The sequence below is a fragment of the Schistocerca nitens genome, chromosome 1, assembly GCF_023898315.1.
Source record: "Schistocerca nitens isolate TAMUIC-IGC-003100 chromosome 1, iqSchNite1.1, whole genome shotgun sequence".
In the NCBI taxonomy this organism is placed as follows: domain Eukaryota; kingdom Metazoa; phylum Arthropoda; class Insecta; order Orthoptera; family Acrididae; genus Schistocerca; species Schistocerca nitens.
The window spans coordinates 88,827,642-88,844,858 of record NC_064614.1 but is presented as its reverse complement, the minus strand read 5'-3'; the positions used below and the strand labels follow the sequence as shown (position 1 = coordinate 88,844,858).

Genomic DNA, 17,217 nt, shown 5'->3' with positions numbered 1-17,217 from the left:
CACTACTCGTCACAGATGAAACAGCTCGTATCTTAACAAGTGCCGGCCCGTGTGGCCGAGCGGTTCTAGGCGCCTCACTCTGGAACCGCGCGATCGCTACGATCGCAGGTTCGAATCCTGCCTTGGGCATGGATGTGTGTGATGTCCTTAGGTTAGTTAGGTTTAAGTAGTTCTTCGTTCTAGGGGACTGATGACCTCGGACGTTAAGTCCCTTAGTGCTCAGAGCCATTTGAACCATTTTTTCTTAACAAGTACTAGTTTCTGCACAAACAGTTTGAATTAACCTAACTAAGCGTGGAGGACAAATTAAGTCTACGAGAGCTACTTTGCTATAGTATAAGCAGTCGCATATACTTCTGAAGTCACCGGAGAAAAAAATTAGTCACTCCAGTGCACACGCACTAGTGAATCGTTAAGCCTTTACAGGCGGCGCAGCAATCGAGTCACGTGCTCAACAGCACACGCTACCTCACGTGAGCATAAGGAAGTAGCTTCGAATATGACATTAGTGATTCATGCGGACACTGTACATAAACGTTGGGCAAATGTAAGGACGTGACGGTGTAGCAAAAAGGGGCAATCGTCTTTGCCCGTGTGCATGGCCATTCGGGCAGTCGTTCACAAACGGGGAATAATTACCCCCTGGGGGCTTTAAGGAACCATTTGCACTCGAGCACAGACGATATTTAATTTACTGAACTTAGATTATATGTATCGATTTTTTAAGACAAGAGAAATCAAAACAAAGGATTTAAATCCGCTCTCTTGTCGCAGTCAGTAGGAATCAGCACACACTTATGTCATTCGTTGTCCTAGAAGGACGTAATATTTCGTGTGACTCCACAGTTAGCCATATTGATACTTATTTGCAGAAAAGAGGCGCAGAATTAATAAGTCGCTCTCATTTGTGAGTTATCTGCAATTATTTACCTAGAATTTTACGTAAGTGTCATTCATATCGTAATGTATATGTTGAAATGAATACATGTTTTATTTAATCGTATGCTTTTCTCAGTTTTAGTAGTTTTAGTTACTCCGTTGTCATGATTGAAGCTGGGGTCAGGTATCAGACTTTGTCTACAAAAAATATATAATGAGCCCTAGCTACGTTCCGTACATCTTCGGACGTGCGAAGCTCAATAAATTCACGGCGTAAATTGCATTTACTTTTTGTGTAACCTCAATGAACAATGCTACGTAAGATTTTATGAAACATTAAGAAATTCAATTCCAATCTTAAAGGTGAAACAAACTTTGATCTCTCAATTACTTATCCAAACAACAATAATAATTATTATTACAAATTATTATTATTATTATTATTATTATTATTATTATTTTATTTTATTTTTATTTGTTAAACTATTTTATCTCTATTTGTTAAAGGGCTAAAATGAAATTTTCTGCGGGGCAAAAACAAAGGGTTTGATTGTGTTTGGATCAAGAAACTAAATTTTTATAAATATTTAGTATTACCATTATTTCGAAAGACTGAGGTAGTGACTACATAACTTACCAATAATTACATTTTTTTTCCGACGCATGACAGAACGTGGTTGAGATTACAGCTCGTGAAACAAATATATGAACATTCTCCTCACACAGCTAATCCACTACACACATACCTTGCACTTGACACCACGCATCTGTGACAGTAAAAATGATGTCTCACCAAAATGCCTTTTCCGAGTTACAGGTCACACAATTGCTTCGTTATTCACTTTTCACCATTAAACGAACTAAATGACAGTACAACACAACAGTAATAACGTGATGATTGCTACACTGCTGTAGGGCAAATGCATTGTTTTAAATTTCATTATTGGCTGGACAGGATCACTAACAATATCAATTCCTTTTCTTTCCTTGTTGATTTCTATTTTTCCAGTACTGCTTCATCTTCTCCCCATGTTGTCTTTTTCTTTCTCCTGTCCACGTTGTTCCCGATTTATTGTTTCTTCTGCATTGAAAACCTTTTAAATTTAATATTTTATTCTTAAAAAGATTTCTGTCTGGTATTTCAGATTCTTTGATATTGTTTCTTTCCTAGGCCCTAAAGGTTCCAAGCTTGCCTGTCATAAACCAGGATGAAGGAGAAGTGGTAGAGGAGTAACACCTCTTATAAAAATACCTTGGTTCAGCCGGCCGAGGTAATAGTACCACACAAGGGCCCCTTGCCAGTACTACGGTGAAGACCTCAACGGCAGCGAAGACGGAGAAGTTGGACCTCAGTCGGCGGAGCTGTCGAAAGAGGCAGCCTCTTGTCCAATGCGAATAGTGGACAGGGGACACGATGGTTCCATATGTTAGTGGCGGTGCCTCGACAGCGTCTGTTCCACATGTTTGTGGAGACTGAATCAGTAATATTCCAGGCTAACAATCTGGTCTTATTTTGAGAATTTAAGGATAACCATAGATTTCCTACTCTCTACAATTTACAACTGCAATTCGCCCACGCATTATTATTGGCTAAATGGCTCTGAGCACTATGGGACTAAACATCTATGGTCATCAGTCCCCTAGAACTTAGAACTACTTAAACATAACTAACCTAAGGACATCACACAACACCCAGCCATCACGAGGCAGAGAAAATCCCTGACCCCGCCGGGAATCGAACCCGGGAACCCGAGCGTGGGAAGCGAGAACGCTACCGCACGACCACGAGATGCGGGCTCATTATTATTATTATTACCATTACTGCTGTTATTATAATTATTAATGGCAGTGGTAGTTTCTTTTAGTTTAGAAGTAAGGGTCCAGCAGTCAAGTGATTTACACACATTAGGTCTAAGTATAGTAAGTATAGTGCACACATTTTAATTTTGTTGATTTTAAATGGGGGTGCAGGGTGTGGGTGAAGCGAGGGCCGCTATGGAAACGAGTGGTGCAAAGGAGATACGTTTTATAAGCACGGTCTACCGTCAATGTGGATAGTTAACATTGCTTTCTGAGAAGGAGTTACAGGTAGCTCTCGCGAGGCACTAAAAATTACTTCATCACTCTATAGAAAAGGCTTTTAGAAATAGACATTGCCAATTATCTCACTGACTCATTAATTCGTGGTTTCATAAAACTCCTAACAATATGAATTTCATTCTTCTTTAGTTATTTTAAAAAATGTAAGTGTTCAAGGAAAATTCTTTTTCATTCTAAAGCTAAGTTAGGCGCTAATGTCGATGATGGCGGGAGGAGGTGGCGGGGATCGCCAATATCTGACTAAACACAAGGGTGACGGTTTCAAAAACGTTGGAAACCACTGCCATACCTTGTATGAAGCTGCTGAATTTGCTGGTGTTTTGCGTCGGGCCGCTCATTGTGTACATAAGGAGTGGCGTAATACACTTGACCACGAAACATGACGCCACAATTGTGATCGGAATAACATCCTGGTTCAAATGGTTCAAATGGCTCTGAGCACTATGGGACTTAACATCTTAGGTTATCAGTCTCCTAGAACTTAGAACTACGTAACCTAACTAACCTAAGGACATCACACACATCCATGCCCGAGGAATATGATCCTGACCGAGGGGGACCGGAGACGCGTTTGAAGGCTTCTGGATCGAAATCGCTTCCAAACCCGAACATTTGGTGTCGGTCACCTCGTAAGATGCCATTGCTCACACAGGCACATGAAGACGACAATAGCAAGGTTCGTCGCGCTGGAAGAATATGTGACTGGTTTTCTGACTACTCTCACACCGTATTATGACCGACATGTAAAATCACGTGACTTGAACCCCATACAAAATCTGTGGGACATGTTGGAACAGCCGATAAAACGCCGACATCAGCATTCCCGAAATTTGCTGGAAATGCGCCATCAGATCCTCAACGAGTGACTTAACGTGGGTGCGACGTACCTGCATAATCTTGCGGACTCACTTCGTAACCGAATCCAGACAGCTATAAATTTCAGGGGTGAAATTGCACGGTATTAAATGTGTGGTGTCACCGCCAGACACCACACTTGCTAGGTGGTAGCTTTAAATCGGCCGCGGTCCATTAGTACATGTCGGACCCGCGTGTCGCCACTGTCAGGATCGCAAACCGAGCGCCACCACACGGCAGGTCTCGAGAGACTTACTAGCACTCGCCCCAGTTGTACGACGACGTTGCTAGCGACTACACTGACGAAGCCTTTCTCTCATTTGCCGAGAGACAGTTAGAATAGCCTTCAGCTAAGTCCATGTCTACGACCTAGCAAGGCGCCATTAGCCTTAGATAGCTTGTATCTAAAGAGTCTCACTTGTATCGCCACAATCTCCAGATGTCTCATCAAGAACGATGTATACAAAGGGATGGATTAAAGTTAAGTATTCAAGAAGCTACGTACTTTTCTTTATAACATTCATTACGTATCCTGTTTCAGACCTCACTCCATCCTTCGTGAGTTAGCGCGTGCATCTTGGCCGCCTCTTTCAATTAGTGTGCGTAGTGTTGGCAAGTCTGCCGACACTACAAAATGATGGTGGTAATGATTTGTCGAGGAGTGATAATTTTTTTGTCCGGTGAGCTTACGTTTCTGTTCGAAATATAAAAAAATTACATCCATTACATACATGGCAACCATAAAATATTTCTGTGAGAAAATAAAACGCCTACAGCCGTCCTATGATTTTATTTATTTTGTTGCAGCCAGTTTCGGCGCTTCACTGCGCCATCCTCAGGCTATAACTGATGCGGAAGGGGTTGACACGATCCCTGTATATATCGCATCAGTGGCCAGCAAAACTGGATACGCAAATTATCTGGAAATTTAGCTGTCTGCACCCTAACAATCAACTGTGAACTGAGTGTGACCAGTTATGCTGGCCACTGATGTGATATATACAGGGTAGTCCATTGATCGTGTCCGGGCCAAATATCTCACGAAATAGGGGTCAAACGAAAAAACTACAAAGGACGAAACTTATCTAGCTTGAAGGTGGAAACCAGATGGCGCTATGCTTGGCCCGCTAGATGGCACTGCCACAGGTCTAACGGATATCAACTGCGTTTTTTTTAAAAAATAGGAACCCCCATTTTTTATTACATATTCGTGTAGTACGTAAAGAAATATGAATGTTTTAGTTGGACCACTTTTTTCGCTCTGTGGTAGATGGCGCTGTAATAGTCACAAACATATGGCTCACAATTTTAGACGAACAGTTGGTAACAGGTAGGTTTTTAAATTGAAACACAGAACGTAGGTACGTTTGAACATTTTATTTCGGTTGTTCCAATGTGATACATGTACCTTTGTGAACTTATCATTTCTGAGAACGCATGCTGTTACAGCGTGATTACCTGTAAATACCACATAAATGCAATAAATGCTCAAAATGATGTCCGTCAACCTCAATGCATTTGGCAATACGTGTAACGACATTCCTCTCAACAGCGAGTAGTTCGCCTTCCGTATTGTTCGCACATGTATTGACAATGCGCTGACGAATGTTGTCAGGTGTTTTCGGTGGATCATGATAGCAAATAGCCTTCAACTTTCCCCACAGAAAGTAATCCGGGGACGTCAGATCCCGTGAATGTGCGAGCCATGGTATCGTGCTTCGACGACCAATCCACCTGTCATGAAATATGCTATTCAATACCGCTTCAACCGCACGCGAGCTATGTGCCGGACATCCATCACGCTGGAAGTACATCGCCATTCCGTCATGAAGTGAAACATCTTGTAGTAACATCGGTAGAACATTACGTAGGAAGTCAGCATACACTGCACTATTTAGATTGCCATCTATAAAATGGGGGCCAATTATCCTTCCGCCCATAATATCGCACCATACATTAACCCGTCAACCTCGCTGATGTTCCACTTGTCGCAGCCATAGTGGATTTTGCGTTGCCCAATAGTGCATATAATGCCGGTTTACGTTACCGCTGTTGGTGAATGACGCTTCGTCGCTAAATAGAACGCGTGCAAAAAATCTGTCATCGTCCCGTAATTTCTCTTGTGCTCAGTGGCAGAACTGTACACGACGTTCAAAGTCGTCGCCATGCAATTCCTGGTGCATAGAAGTATGATACTGGTGCAATCGATGTTGATGTTGCATTCTCAACACCGACGTTTTTGAGATTCCCGATTCTCGCGCAATTTGTCTGCTACTGATGTGCGGATTAGCCGCGACAGCAGCTAAAACACCTAAAACACCTTTTTCGCAATTGGTAAACGGTCCATTTTAACACGGGTAATGTATCACGAAGCAAATACCGTCCGCACTGGCTGAATGTTACGTGATACCACGTACTTATACGTTTGTGACTATTACAGCGCCATCTATCACAAAGCGAAAAAAGTGGTCCAACTAAAACATTCATATTTCATTACGTACTACAGGAATATGTAATAAAAAAGGGGGTTCCTATTTAAAAAAAACGCAGTTGATATCCGTTTGACCTATGGCAGAGCCATGTAGCGGTCTAACCAATGCGCCATCTGGTTTCCCCCTTCAAGCTAGGCGAGTTTCGTTCTTTGTAGTTTTTTCGTTTGACATTTATTTCGTGAGATATTTGGTCCGGTCACTATCAGTGGACCTCTATATATATATATGGTTGCAACAAAATAAATAAAATCGGAAGGACGGCTATATGGGTTTTATTTTCCCACAATAATAAACGGTCGACGTCCCAACGACCTCCTGTCAAAAGGATGGACCCACAAAAGCAAAATATTTCGTATAAGTAATAGTCTTAAGAAGCAAGAAGTAAGAAACTTGAAACTTATGTTTTTTGCAAGCTCCCAGCATCATATTCAGGTTGAAAAAAAAATTTTTTACTGATCCGGAACTTAGATGGTTCAAATGGCTCTGAGCGCTATAGGACTTAACATCTGAGGTCATCAGTCCCGTAGAACTCAGAACTACTTAAACCCAACTAAGCTAAGGACATCACACACATCCATGCCCGAGGCAGGATACGAACCTGCGACCGTAGCGGTCGCGCGATTCCAGACTGAAGCGCCTAGAACCGCTCGGCCACAGCGGCCGGCGGAACTTATATGAAAGAAAACTTCACAATTTTGAGATAAACAAATTTGGTGAAAACCTTAGCTAATAATTGTGTATAAGTAGAGTATCACTCACATTTTGAGCACTTATTTCGCTTTTTTTCTCTGAAGCACAAGTCCTGCGTAACTGACATTGCTTCTGCCGAGACTCTCGCAGCAGGAAGGGTTATAGTCTTGCGCGCCAGCCTACAAAGGTCTGTAAAGCAATGCTGCCGAAACTTTTAACAGGAAATCCACGTATTTGGGCCTTCGTTGTCTGGCTTACCTGCCAGATACACTCTCGCCTCTTCCACGAAACACATATTGACATTTTCAGGCGTGTCGTTCTCAGAAATCTGCCGTTCGTGGACGACGTGCTTTTAGCCTATGACGTCGTTTTATTCTGTACATCAAGAAAAAGACCCGGGCAACTATACTGACGTGCAAAAAGTCATGGGGTACCTTCAAATATCGTGTCGGACCTCCTCTGCCCGGCGTATTGCAGCAACTCGACGTGGCATGGACTCAACAAGTCGCTGACATTAAATTCCGCTCCAGAAATATTGAGCCATGTTGCCTCTACAGCAGTTCCTGATTGTGAGAGTGTTACCGGTGCAGGATTTTGTGCACGAACTAATCTCTCGATTATGTCCAATAAATGTTCTATGAGATTAATGGTTCAAATGTCTCTGAGCACTATGGGACTCAACATCTTAGGTCATAAGTCCCCTAGAACTTAGAACTAGTTAAACCTAACTAACATAAGTCAGTCCCCTAGAACGTAGAACTACTTAAACCTAACTAACGTAAGGACATCACACACACCCATGCCCGAGGCAGGATTCGAACCAGCGACCGTAGCAGTCCCGCGGTTCCGGACTGCAGCGCCAGAACCGCACGGCCACCGCGGCCGGCTGAGATTAATGTTGGACGATGTGGTTAGCCAAATCATTCACTCAAATTGACCAGAATGTTCTTTAAGCCAATCGTGAACAATTGTGGCCCAGTGAGATGGTACATTATTCCCCGTAAAAATTGCATCGTTCACTGGCTGTAAATTGTCTCTAATTCATGAATTGGTGTAAATAGCTCCAGGTAACGGAACATAATCATTTCCAGTCAATGATCGGTTCAGTTGGACCAGAGGACCCAGTCCATTCCATGTACACACAGCTCAACCCATGGAGCCACCACCAGCTTGCTCAGTGCCTTGATGACAACTTGGACCTATGGTTTCGTAGGGTCTGGGCCACGCTCGAACGCAGCCATCAGCTCTTCCCAACTGAAATCGCTACTCATCAGATCAGGTCACGGTTCTCCAGTCGTCTAGAGTCCAACAGATATGGTGACGAGCCCAGGAGAGGCACTGCAGGCGATGTCGTTCTGTTAGCAAAAACAGTAGCATCAGTCGTCTGCTGCCATAGCCCATTAACTCCAAATTTTACCGCACTGTCCTATCAGATACGTTCGTCGTACGTCCCACAATGATTTGTGCTGTTATTTCACGCTGATTTGCTTGTCTGTTAGCACTGACAACACTAGGCAGACGCAGTGTTGTCTGTTGTTAACTGAAGGCCGCCGGCCACTGCGTTTACCATGGTGAGAGGCAATGCTTGAAATTTGGTGTTCTGGACACATTCTTGACACTGTGGATCTCGGAATATTGAATTCCCTAATGATTACCGAAATAGAACGTCCCATTCCATGTTCAAAGTCTATTAATTCCTGTCGTGCGGGCGTAACCAAGTCCGTAACCTTTTCACATGCACTACCTGAGTACAAATAACGGCTCCACCAATGCGTTACCCTTTTATACCACCATCTGTATATTTCCATATCACTATCCCATGATTTTTGTTAGAGTATATTCACTATCAATTGCTGCCGAATGACTATTACAGGAATTAAAATTTCAAGAGGTGCGTTCTTAAGTTGGATCTTATAATTGTTCTTCTGTTCTCTTTGCGGTTTAAGAGATCGCATACATGCTTTTGGATCCTACTGTTTCAGAGACACAAAGTTTCTTTCACCGCCTTATATCATTTCACAGTTCCGCCCCAACCAGATGTTCCTCTCTAACTTCCAATTTCTCTGTAAGGAGTGATTCCGTTCGTTTCATCAGGAGATGCACTTTTTGAAAATGGATGTGATAACTCGTGTTGCCGGCCGGTGTGGCCGAGCGGTTCTAGGGACTTCAGTTTGGAACCGCGCGACCGCTAAGGTCGCAGGTTCGAATCCTGCCTCGGGCATGGATGTGTGTGATGTCCTTAGGTTAGTTAGGTTTAAGTAGTTCTACGTTCTAGGAGACTGATGACTTCCGAAGTTAAGTCCCATAGTGCTCAGAGCCATTTGAACCATTTTTCTTACGTAATTCAAAGCTATAGGAGATTCATCATTTGAAATATCTAAGTCAACTTCCCAGCTATAGTCAATATTTTCATTCTTTCCAATCTCAGTTTCACATTTTTTCACGTTAAAGTAAAATGCTGTTACCACGTACACTTAAAATTTTCGTTGTTACACAGTGTTGAGGGTGCTATGTGCTTATGGTTATTTTTTCCGAGTTCTAATGGTTACTGAATAGTAAATCCCGAAAGTAGCATACAGTCTACAGCAAATTTAACGCTCTTGGAGTACTCTGTCTTAAAAATTTCGCACCTACTGTGTGACGTGAAACTGTTGAAAGAATGTGCGTAAAACAAGGCAGACGACTAAACGTATATAGTGTAATTCTCATGTTTGATGCCTGATCGGTAACGAACATAGTCATTTTGTAAGGCGTCAGTAGCAATATTTTTACGTCGTAACCACAATCAAGTCCAACGGATACCCACATACAGCCAGAACATAACTGCCCTCTGGACGTAAGATACTACTGTTCATAGAAGCGTCAATTATTCCAGAATATGCAAGCATCACAAACTTAAGAAATTTCGAGATACTTCTAGAAGCGATAAATACTAAACAATAAATATTTGCTGCGCTCTGATTTGTACTAGTGGCCCACAGCAAGCGACGCTTAACCGCTACTCCACATTGCCTACAGCACAGTTCGCAGCAGTGTTCCCTCTCCTGGAGAAACGGCAACGTGTTCATTCTGAAGTTCTCACTGGAGCCGACTACATTATTCCAGATTTAGATGTTATTAGTGGTTATCTGTACGGCAGCGCTGGGGGATCCTCAAGTTCAGGTCGTGTTGTGACAGTGTAACACTTAGATTGACTATCGATACTGTAACTATGTATTATGTAACTACTTTGACTTGAGATGTATGCAAATATTTTTTCTTATTCTGTAATTTGATGTGATCTGGATATATCTATAAATGTATTTTCTGAAGATATGTCATTTTATGTAACAGTAATTTATAACAGGTTCCGGTTTAGGAGATGTGGAATTTATACGATAGAAAAGCTGGGGGAAGACCCTCCGTGTGATCAATGATGCAAAGATTTCCGGAAAAGTAGAAAAATGACGCCTCAGATGTGGATTGCTACTAGCCGGTTATCATGTCATTTACTGGTTGCTCTAAAATCTGCATTTGCGACGCCAAGAAGACATTTGATAGACCATGTTGCATCAACAGCCTTGATTTTATGATACGGCTCTGTTCTACCACCGCAGAATGACCAGTGCATCCACCTTCAGGGAAAGTAACAATTTTGTAAATGTGCGCGTGGACCAGTGTTTGCTAAAGTTTTTATCAATAACTGCTTAACGCTAACTTTGTATCACGAACCCTGTTTTATCCTACGTCACTCACCTTGAAAGGATCCTGTTCCTCTCACAACAATGTTCCAAGTTTTCTTTTTATGAAGAAGTGAGTTAATTACCATCATTAATTACTGTGATTAAAGGTAGTGCTAAATTTGTGGAACAATAGGCTTTTATTGTACAAATAGTCTTTTGACTCAAGTGTTCAACGTGATAGTTATAGATCTTAGGTTCAATCTACGGCTAAAGCATAATTAATAACAATTTTATTCTCAAGTAAAACTTCCAGGGATTACAAAATTATTTCTCAGAATATAAAATTCATTACAGAACAGTAATTACAGGAACAAAGTCTAGATCAAAACAGTTTGAAAGCCTACAACAAATACTGTATATTGCAGTAACAGGTTTTCAAATAGTAATTTTGTGCGTCTGTTCCTTTTATGTATGTTGTTACTATTGTGTACTATTGAAAGTCTTCTGAGCCAGAACATTTTCGCCCCCCTCCCCCCCACCGTGCGATAGTCAGTTAACCAGTAAGCTACAGTGAAAGTTCATGCAAAATTCAATTAATCATTATTGAACTATTTGCGATAATATTAAAATCATGAGTTGCATTACCTTACTAAATCTATAACGCAGTCAGTGTCCCCAGATGCAACTCCAGTTCTGTGCAATGCAAAGGCTTACATACAGAAATGAAACCTATTAGTGTTATTGTTAGTTAAAATAACAACTTGGTAACTTCACCGATAAAAAAAATCGCAGCACTAAAAATTATTAATGTACAGTAATGAAATTTCGCGGATACATTTATCTAGGTAACATAGGCCTATCTGTTGTTGTTGTGGTCTTCAGTCCAGAGACTGGTTTAATGCAGCTCTCCATGCTACTCTGTCCTGTGCAACCTTCTTCATCTCCCAGTACCTACTGCAACCTACATCCTTCTGAATCTGCTTAGTGTGTTCATCTCTTGGTCTCCCTCTACGATTTTTACCCTCCACGCTCCCCTCCAATACTAAATTGGTGATCCATTGACGCCTCAGAACATGTCCTACCTACCGATCTCTTCTTCTAGTCAAGTTGTGCCACAAACTCCTATTCTCTCCAATTCTATTCAATACCTTCTGATTAGTTATGTGATCTACCCATCTAATCTTCAGCATTCTTCTGTAGCACCACATTTCGAAAGGTTCTATTCTCTTCTTGTCCAAACTATTTATCGTCCATGTTTCACTACCATACATGTCTACACTCGATACAAATACTTTCAGAAACAACTTCCTGACACTTAAATCTATACTCTATGTTAACAAATTTCTCTTCTTCAGAAAAGCTTTCCTTGCCATTGCCAGTCTACATTTTATATCATCTCTGCCTCGACCATCATCAGTTATTTTGCTCCCCAAATAGCAAAACTCCTTCACTACTTTAAGTGTCTCATTTCCTAATCTAATTCCCTCAGCATCACCCGACTTAATTCGACTACATTCCATTATCCTCGTTTTGCCTTTGTTGATGTTCATCTTATACCCTCCTTTCAAGACACTGTCCATTCCGTTCAACTGCTCTTCCAGGTCCTTTGCTGTCTCTGACAGAATTACAATGTCATCGGCGAACCTCAAAGATTTTATTTCTTCTCCATGGATTTTAATTCCTACTCCGAACTTTTCTTTTGTTTTCTTTACTGCTCGCTCAATATACAGACTGATGAACATTGGGGATAGGCTACAACTTAGGTAGGCCTATCTAAGTAATTAATATTGAAAGATCGCAGGTTAATGTAAGTCCAAGATGAGCCATTGCAAATTTGAAATGCTGGTACAATAATAACAGGTGTAACCGCCAGATTGTTGAATGCAAGCATGCAAACGTGCATGCGTTGTGTTGTACTGGTGCCGGAGGTCAGTTTGTGGGATGCCGTTTCATGCCTGTTGCACGTGGTCTGTCAGTAGAGGGACGGTTAATACTGTTTGTGGATTATGCTGGAGCTGTCGTCATATGATGTTCCATACATACTCTATTGGAGACAAATATGTTGATCTAGCAGGCCAAGGCAACATGTCGACGCTCTGTAGAGTTTGTTGGATTACAACAGCGGTTTGTGAGCAAGAGTTATTTATCTGGAAAACACTCCCTGGAATACTGTTCATGAATGGCAACGCAGAAGGTCGAATCACCAGACTGAGGGGAATTTTGCAGTCAGGGTTCGTGGGATAACTACGACAGTGCTTCGGCTGTCAAGCGAAATCGCATCCCGGACCATAACTCCAGCTGTAGGTCAAGTGTTCCTGGCACGCAGACAGGTTGGTTACAGGTGCTGAGTGGACCTCCTTCTAGTCGACACACGGCCATCACTGGCACCAAGGCAGAACCAGCTGCCATCGGGAAACACAACAGAATTGCATCCTACCCTCCAGTGAGCTCTCGCTTGTTACCACTGAAATGGCAAATGGCGGTGATTGGGAGTCAGTGGAATGCACGCTACAGGATGTCTGTCTCTTAGCTGGCCTTTAAGTAATCTACATCTACGTCTCTATCTACATGAATACTCTTCAAATTACACTTAAGTTCATCACAGAGGTTTCATCGAACTAAATAACTCCTCCCGAACAGACCATGAAGGCCCAAAGGCACCGACCGGCCGCCGTGTCATCCTCAGCCCACAGGCGTCACTGGATGCGGATATGCAGGGGCATATGGTCAGCACACCGCTCTTCGGGCCGTATGTCAGTTTCCGAGACCGGAGCCGCTATTTCTCAATCAAGTAGCTCTTCAGTTTGCCTCACAAGGGCTGAGTGCAGCCCGCTTGCCAACAGCGCTCGGAAGACCGGATGGTGACCCATCCAAGTGCTAGCCCAACCCGACAGTGCTTAACTTCGGTGATCTGGAGGGAACCGGTGTTACCACTGCGGCAAGGCCATTGGCTTTCATCGAACTTCCTTCACAATAATTCTCTATTATTCCACTCTCGAACAATGCACGGAAAAACGAACACTTTCCGTGCGAGCTCTAATCTCCTTATTTTATTATGATGATCGTTTCTACCCATGTACGTCGGCGTCAACAACATATTTTCACATTCAGAGGAGAAACCTGGTGATTGAAATTTCGTGAGAAGATCCCGCCGTAACGAAATACGATGCCAGCACCAAAACCTGTATCATGTCCGTGACACTCTTCCCTATTTCTCGATAATACAAAACGTGCTGCCCTTCTTTGAACTTTCTCGACGTATTCCGTTAATCCTATCTGGTAATGATCCCACACTGCGCATCTATACCCTAAAAGAGGGCGGACAAGCGTAGTGTAGGCAGTCTCCTTAGTAGATCTGTTGGATCTTCTTAATTGTCCTGCCAGTGAAACGCGTCTTTCGTTTGCCTTCCCCACAACATTTTCTGTGTTCTTTTCCAATTTAATTTGATCATAATTGTAATTACTAGGTATTTAGTTGAATTTACGGCCTTTAGATTCGACTGATTCATCGTATAACCGAAGTTTAACGGATTCCTTTTAGCACTTATGTGGATGACCTCATACTTTTCATTATTTAGGGTCAACAGAGATGGGCAACCAGCAAGTGTAGAACTAGGAGACCACCAACTAGATGTGTTGACAGTTTTCCCTACCTTGGAAGTGTAATTTCCGGTGATAACTTGGTCAGAAATGAAATCACCAACAGAGTGAAAAAACGATCTGAATTCTACCAACAAGTAAGATCACTTTTATGGTATGACTTGATCCCAAAACCGGCCAAACTGATGATGTTTAATAGCTATTCCATACCAATATTGACCTATGGTATTGAAACATGCACCCTCACAAAAAGAGAATCATCAAGGCAGCAAGCAGCAGAGATGAAATTTCTTTGCTCCCCCATCCAGAAAACCTAGATGGACAAGTTAAGGAATGAAGAGGTGAGGAAAGAAGGCGGAATAAAGACATCCCTTTTAGATCGAATTGGCGCATCTAGACTTGGATGGTACGGGCATGTGATGAGAATGGAGTCAACTTGTAACCTCCCCCTCACTTATCGACCTTAATGACAGTGAAAAATTAAACCGCGTGTACCTAATGGGAATTTTGGAAAAGCAATCGTCACCGAAGTTAATCTGTCGGTAAAGAGGGAGGAAAGGGTTACATCTAAATGAAAGGAAAAATGCAAATGAAACTGGTGGAAATTAATTTTGAAAAGGGGTAAAGTTAATAAAGAAAGTAAATGTGCGGCCGTTACGTCAACAATTAACTAGCGGTAATTAGATATTTGAGATTTGGGGGAAATCACGGTCGCCTGTCCTAAGGACAATTACTATAGTAACTGAAAAAGAAAGGTTATTACACATATAATTAGCAGTAGAAGCGTGGCAACTGAAGGTTGACACGTGTAGTGTGAAAACTGAAAGTTTGTCAGAAGTAATAAATTTCGCTACACTCTGACTTAATTTAGCAAAAGAATTAATAAATCCGGAAAATCGAAAGTTAATTTAGTGACTGAAGTTAATAGTGAGCTTTCTTTCTGAAGCACATCGAAATCCAGCAGAATACGGTTAGCCTTGGACTACCTCAACAATCATTTCAAAAGCAACTTGACTCTACGCAATTTAGAAACAAGAGATTTAACTTTGAACTTGAATTAAATGATTCTGAATAATTAACAATAGTAAAATTTAGTACGTACCAAGCTGAGCTGCAGTCACAGGTAAGCTAAAATATGCTAACAAAACTCGCACTCTTAATTTGTGCTTGTGTAATCTAACTATTGTAGCCAGCTATGCTTTAACTGCACTTTGAAACTAAAGTAATGAAATGCAATGATAGTACTTTAATGCTGGCGTCTGAATTTCAACGACACTCGGTTTCATTTCGGAAAAGGAAGGGACCCTGCTTGGTAATGCAATTGGGACAATGAGCAACAAAGGTTCATGCTAAGTTGCTGTAATTTTGCGAGGCAAATGGAACAATGTGAAAAGCTGAGGTCTGCCATACAGTTCTGAAACTTTACGTGCTTTTGGTCTTCCTTGTTAGTTGATTGAAGGTTTGAAGCCGTCGATCGAGGAGGTGGCGACAGTCACTCATTGTCGGCCGTCGCTGTTGCAGAAGCTGAATGTTGGCGCGCGTTCTTCTCAACACGGTCACCAGACGAAACGGGCTCTTGATGTGCGCCGGCTAATGCTTCCCGTCCGCGACACCGTGCCAGAAACTAACATAGCAAGTCGAGCGCAATTACATGCTGCTAAACCCCGAAAGCGCGGCAACTCGCGGGAGCGTCACACCACACACCTGCTCCACTCGCTACTCCAGTCAGACCCCGACTGCCCTGCCCACGCTCCACGCGGCAGAGTTAACACTACCAAAGATCCTACACACTTTGATTCTTCACACGACCTATCGATGTAATCGTTCGATAGCAGTTTTCCCTAGGCAAGACCCAGCGTAAAAATACAAATAATATTTACGAAACAAACCAATTATACACCGACATAAATGCATATATATATATATATATATATATATATATATATATATATATATATATATATATATATATATATATATATATATATACAAATAGTAAAACAATTACAATATATAAAGGCACAGAAATGTCATATATTCAGGTAACAAATTAAGGAAAAAACTTACAGTACAACAGATGGAAATAGGAGGATATGCATTTCCGGCGTTACAAACTAGAACAGACAAAATAAATTTGGAAAGACAGGTGGATGGGAAAAGACCTCGAGGAAGACCTCTAACCCGATGGATGGACTTGATCAAGGCTGATCTAGTGACCAGAGGATGGACAGTGGATAATGTTCTCCGTACACAGGTGTATCTGGACAGGACAAAGTGGAAGAGGCTCATTACCAGTACCTGGGAAACTGGAACTGTTGATTGATGCTGGTGATGAGGCTCAATTGCCAATTTTCACACCATACAGATATCATTTCTAAATCGTTTCGCAACTTGTTCTGATCTTCTGATAACTTTACTAGACGATAAACCACAGTATCATTTGAAAACAACCTAGGACGGCTACGCAGATCATCTAAATCATTTATATAGATGTCACTGGCCAAACCTGATATTAGGATGAACTAGTTTCGCCTAGGTCAAACTCGCTCATCCTGATAGGATAAAACAGTTGAGCCTAGGTCGAATCGATTTATCCTAGTTAGAATTTACATGCTTTAGGATAAACTTGTACGTCCTAGTCTCAACTAATTTCACATAGTTTGTATCTTCTATAAGCTTTTCAAAGTAAACTGAATAAAGGAATAGAAATAATATAGTCAATATGAATTATTAAAGTGATTTATTAAGTAATCAGTAATTTAACATCTATCACTAGATCAACTTACGTATATCCATCCACAGAAATCACCTTACCTGCAATTTGCTTATTTACTTATTTTTGCAAGGTTTGCTTTGGTGGAGCTTGGGGGAATTGCAGAGTACTTTGTTTTTCTTACAATTGCATTTGTTTGTTGTACGGTTTTTCATGAAACTGCATT

General features: G+C 41.7%; 1 pseudogene; it reads right to left on the bottom strand.

The window, feature by feature from the left end:
* Nucleotides 1–13,512: 13,512 nt before the first annotated feature.
* On the bottom strand, nt 13,513–13,630 carry LOC126203360 (5S ribosomal RNA; annotated as a pseudogene).
* Between the last annotated feature and the right edge of the window lie 3,587 nt (nt 13,631–17,217).